At 46.1% G+C, this 6,009-nt stretch overlaps 1 non-coding gene across 1 annotated transcript; it reads right to left on the bottom strand.

Moving 5' to 3' along the window:
- Nucleotides 1-5,681: 5,681 nt before the first annotated feature.
- Trnat-agu (transfer RNA threonine (anticodon AGU)) lies at nt 5,682-5,754 on the bottom strand. The gene has a single exon. It is a non-coding gene; the product is annotated as a tRNA-Thr (tRNA).
- Nucleotides 5,755-6,009: the final 255 nt, after the last annotated feature.

The following is a 6,009-nucleotide window of genomic DNA, read 5'->3' as shown; positions in this document are numbered from 1 at the left end:
CTACAGGACCTCTGCAGCCACTACCAAGCACCGCGCGCCTTTCGATCGTGTACGAATCGACTCGACATCTATTGGCCCCTCCCCACCACAACTGCAGGCAACCGTTGGATTATTGTTGCAGCGGATCACCTGACTAGGTATGCGGAAACAGCCGAACTCCCCACCGTTACAGCCCATGACGTGTCACAATTCCTCCTTCAGAGGTTTGTTTTACGCCACGGTGCTCCCAGGGAGCTTTTGAGCGACAGAGGAGGCGTCTTTTTGTCGGACGTAATACAAGCCCTGCTGACCCAGTGCCAAGTTCTTCACAGAAAAACTACAGCGTATCACCCGCAAACCAATGGGTTGACTGAAAGATTTAACCGCACGCTTGGCGACGTGCTTTCAATGTATGTTTCTTCGGATCATTCAAACTGGGACTTAGTTCTGCCATTTGTCACGTATGCGTGTAATACGGCGACACAGACGACGACGGGCTTCTCGCCCTTCTTTCTACTTTATGGGCGTGAGCCTTCCCGCACCCTAGACACCATACTGCCCTACCGACCCGACGCCTCCAAGTGCAAGCCCATTTCCGAGATAGCTAAGCATGCCGAGGAGTGCCGTCAACTGGCTCGATCCTTTACCGTTGCGGATCAAGGGCGCCAAAAATCTCGTCATGACGCTTCAGCCAGCTCGCCTACCTATGCCACCGGATCTCTCGTGTGGCAGTGGATACCGTCCAAGAAGCCCGGTCTTTCGCCGAAACTCCAAGCTAACTACCATGGACCCTAAAGATTTCTTGAGAGAACGTCCCCCGTCAATTACGTAGTTGCGCCGATCGCTGCCACGACCGATCTTCGTCGCCGAGGGCGCGAAACAGTGCACGTCCAACGTATGAAGCCCTACTATGACCCCCTCGTCGTCGCATCCCCTTGAGTCGCAGGATGGCTCCTCTCTTTGCCGGGGGGTGATTGTAATGAAGATATCGTGGCCACTTCCTTAAATGGGTGTGTGCCGTGCACGTCTCGCGTCAGATGATGTATGTATTTTATATGGGACAATTCACCATAAGTGGGTATGTGCTTGAATCAGGGCTAGACAGCCCCATCGAGAGCACTGTGCGCGAGACTAGTGCCCCGACCCGAGAGCTCGCTTGGACGCGTTTGGACTCCGCGATAGTCAGGCCTTGCTTTGCCTTCCTGCCAATAAACCCCACTATAATATATATATATATATATATATATATATATATATATATATATATATATATATATATATACATATATATATATATATATATATACATATATATATATATATATATTGATTTATACATATACATATATAGTAAAAAGGGACTCAATAAAAAACATATGGCATAAACTCAGTAATACTTGCTTATGAGGAAATGGAGCCGCCTAACAGACCAATCGATAGTCAGCCGATTTGGGGAACTCTTGAAAATAATTATAGAAATGAACAACTTTCAGTTCAACAACAACTAGTATCTGCAAATGAATGGCACCTCTAAGGGCACAAAGATTGGGCCCAATTAGGCCAACATCTCCATGGGAAATTTCGCAAACAAGTTCCTAGGCGACTACCCGTTAACCGCTCTTCTATAAAAGATTCATTGAGGACATATTTCTGATCTTGCCTCACGGACAGGATGATCTCCTTACGTTTATTGAAGCATTCAACAATGTCCACAGCGACATCAGGTTGTCTCACTAGTACTCTGCCTGTAGAATAAACTTTTTGGAAGTAACCGTGCAAATATCTGGCTGTAAACTCCCAACATCACTTTTAAGAAAACCCGCTGACCGACGCCAGTACGTAAACTTTCCAGGCAGCCATGTTCGCCTTTGCTAAACCGAAATTCCTTACAGCCAGTCCATCCGATTCAAAAGAATATGTTCCAACCCGCAAAACTTTTCCGCCAACTGTGACCAATTACGCAAAGATTTAACCCGCCAACAATACCCTCTTCCCGTAACAAAAGATTGCATTGAAAAATCGAAAACACTGGACAGACTGGAACTAATAAACAGCAGCAGCAACGTTCAAACTGAAAAACTTCGAACCAACTTGGTTCTAACATATTCGGATTCCGCTCCGAAAGTAGGACAATTTTGCGAAGGCATCACAATATCCTTCTGGAAAGTGATCGAATGCGACGTGTCCTCCCTCAATGACCCCGCGTCGTATATAGACGACCAAAAAACCTGAAAGACATAATAACTTCTTCAAAAACTGAAACTTCCTAATTTCAAGGCTCTGGACCATGCAACAAACTCCGCTGTAAGCTTTGCCCTATGATGCCAAAAACTCTTGTTGCTAAAAGCTGTGCCACTAGATTCTCCTTTCAAATACGCGAAACCTTCGATTGTGACACGGCTAATGTTTTGTACATTCTTCAGTGCACTGTATGCAGCGCACAGTGCATCGGTCAGACGGAAACACCACAGCGAGTACGAATAATTAACCACAGATCACACACCAAAACGCGGCCTCACCTCCCTGTCTCAAAACACGTTACTTGCTTTCGTCACTCTTTTGAAAAATTCACGGTGACCGTGCTAAAATCGAAGTTGAGAACACACCACGAAAGAGAAATGTTTGAATAATTTCTAATCCACAAATTCAACACAGTTGCCGCTGGAATAAGTGAACAAGAGGGCAAGTTTTTTTGTCCCCGTAATGCACACATCTGCTCATTGTAATTATGTGTAAACATTCTGTTATTTAGGAGTTGACCGTGTACGCGTGTGTATGCATAAGCACAGAATGTGTAAGAATGTTTCTACTCGTGATTATTCTTGTTTCTCTACAATAATATTTCTTTACGTCATTCTTCTTCAGACCATTGATAATGTTTTGTCTCGCCCAGTGTATCCGCGAATCAAAAGAAACTCTCTTGTCACTGTTTATTTTGCTTGCTTTATGGGCCACTCGGTTGATTTCGTTATTTGGGTTAATCGGTCACGCCATTGGCGATTTTACTTCTTTCCATAGCCACTAGGTCGTTTGTGCGTGTTTATTGCTTGTGTGCACATGTGCCCGTCTATTGGGTTTAACCTTCGCCCTGTTTCTGTTTAGATTTGTGGCACCGGTATCCCTCTCTTTTTCTCCACCCCGTTGACTTACTATTTTCAGTGTCTCTGCACTCAGACATCATTACTCTCACTCGACAGCTTAGCTCTCTTATCGCCGTCGCATCTGGGGGCGCCTTCTTTCTTCCCAGGTTTCTGGAACACGTGGACACATCACGGCTTTGGCGCCGACGTTAACTAGGAAGAGGGCGTGGAGGGGGTGAATGGGGGATCATCTTCGGAAGCCGACAAAACCACGCGCCTCCTCCCGCTAGGGATACTTTAAAGCACGCTTTAACAACACAGCGCGAAGCACGGTACAAAGGGAAGATGAAGACAACACAAGCACGCGTACGTAGGACACCCCTTGATAAATTTTTGCGGGTGCTGACCGCGGGCGCTTACAACTCGTCATCCCTGTCAACCACGCAATCATGTGTCCCCTATAGCTCACGTTGATTTAGTAATCTCGCTGTCTCTGCATGAAATGTGATTCATGTCTCCTTACTCAGACATAATCACTCTCATTCGGACTTTCGGATAGCTTATCTTTTCGCCTGCGCGACCGGGGACGGCCTGTGTCTTCCCAGGTTTCTCCGACACGGCGTCACATTACTTCTTTCGCGAACTGACCAGGAAGGGTGGGGGGAAGTGAATGGTGGTGCGTCTTTGAAGGCCGACGAAAAACACGCGCTCCCCGAACGGAAGTCTTGGACGCACTTACGACACCCGTTGCATATTGTTCGCCGGCGATAACTGCGGGCAGGTGCAACTCGTCGCCCCTGTCCGCCATCCCTGTGGACCAGGCAATTATGTCCCCCATCGCTCCTAAGCTTCTGTTTGTCGTATCTTCTAGGTTCGTTTTATTTTGCCTGTCCCCACCGCTGCCTTTCCTGTCCCCTCTCTCACATATTTATGCTTTTCTAGTTTGTGCTTTCTTATTGCTGGCTTTTTTCTTTCATGTTTCAATACTCTTTTCTCTCTCGCTTCTCGCTTGAAATCTTCAACGTATGTCACCGCCCCCGGAACCTCAAGTGCTTCAACTCTATATAAAGCACTTCCATTCTGTAACATTTTACTCTAGATAAAGGACGGTCGCCGTCGGAAATGCGATATAAAGTTATGTTTTTGAAGTAAACTTGTTATGTTTCCATTGCGCCCCTTCTTACTATTTAAGATTTACTAGCCTAACCGTTTATCTTATATATATATATATATATATATATATATATATATATATATATATATATATTGAAGCGTGGTTTATTGGACCACTAACGAGCAGTTAGAGCTGCGGAGAAGCCGAGGTTCTTCGTGCTCAGCAAGCTATGTCCGACGCGATACTCGATCGGCCCGTGCCCAAGAGATGCTTCTGCCTCCTCGTCGTCGGGCGTGCACCAAGCCGAATATCCCCAACGGGGAATTGTCCTTGCATGGTTGCCTGTCACTATTACATCAATCGCGTCCATAATCAACGCTACAATATATATATATATATATATATATGTGTGTGTGTGTGTGTGTATATATATATTTATGTGCGTGTGTATTTATATATATTCTGAAAACATGAACACATAGATATGTGTAGCGTATATATGTGCATATATATGTATGTATATATATGTGCATATAGCAGATTGGCCAGCTCGCACGGAGGACTCAGCCCTCGGCAACAGGTCTGGAACGGCGCACCCAGTGTCTACTCGCCTCATTGTGACCAAGGCGCGGCGAGCGCAACCTGAATAAACGTCGGCTCGGCCGAACCACCTCAGCGGCCGCCTACACATGAAACGCAGGAGATATGCCATCGGTCCAACCAACACCTTTATTGGCAACTTCCTCTTCCTTGTCCCCCACTATCCACAGCACCATTTCTTGTGGCTAATCTCCCATTCCGTCACAGTCTACTTCACTGTGAGATATATATATATATATATATATATATATATATATATATATATGTGTGTGTGTGTGTGTGTGTGTGTGTGTATTTATGTTTATATATACATATAAATATATATACATATAGATATATATATATATATAAGACAGAAATAAAAATTGGCATTCAAGAAGACCTCGGAAAGGAAAGGGGAGGATGTAGTAGCTCAAGGTAAGACTTTGGAAAATAGGAAAGTGGCGAAAACATGCCCGCAAGGTGAGATCCTAACCCGCCAACTCGAGAATACCGGTTTGGTGGTGCGATAACCACTACGCTACCGGCGGGGCTCCTTTACCCTCCACTTTCTGGGGTATTTATGTCAGTTTATTTTTTTCCCTGTGCTTCGGGGTTGTAGCCAGTGCCACTCCGACTACTTGGGGTGAAGGGGACCTTCTTTTTAATCCCCGGGCCGTGACTCGAGCGTCTACGACATGTGGAGAGTGGTCGACCAGCGTTGAACCCTCCTAAGCTCTCTATGGCACCAAGACTGCCAGAACAGAGGCCCTCGCTATGCACGCAGCGAATCAGAATTAGAAATGAGGGTCTCGTTGTAAATAAGACAGAAATATAAATTGGCAGTCAAGAAGACCTCGGAAAGCAAAGGGGAGGATGTAGTTGCTCAAGATAAAGGATTTTGAAAATAAGAAAGTGGAGAAAACATGCCCGCCATGTGGGATCCGAACCCACGACCTCCAGAATACTGGTCTGGTGCGATAACCACTACGCTACCGGCGGGGCTACTTTACCCTCCACTTTCTGGGGTATTTATGTCAATGTAATTTTTTTCCTGTGCTTCGGGGTGGTAGCCAGCGCTACTCCGACTACTCGGGGTGGAGGGGACTTTCTTTTCAATAACCATGTTGTGACTCGACCGTGCTGGTCGACCACTCTCGACATGTCGTAGACGCTGGAGTCACGGGCCGGGGGGTTAAAAGAAGGTCCCCTTCACTCCGAGTAGTCGGAGTAGCGCTGGCTACCACCCCGAAGCAC

Source organism: Haemaphysalis longicornis, unplaced genomic scaffold (assembly GCF_048455015.1).
Source record: "Haemaphysalis longicornis isolate Haplotype H1 unplaced genomic scaffold, Haemaphysalis longicornis Haplotype H1 scaffold_5, whole genome shotgun sequence".
Classification (NCBI taxonomy): Eukaryota; Metazoa; Arthropoda; class Arachnida; order Ixodida; family Ixodidae; genus Haemaphysalis; species Haemaphysalis longicornis.
This window is presented reverse-complemented; position numbering and strand designations above follow the sequence as displayed.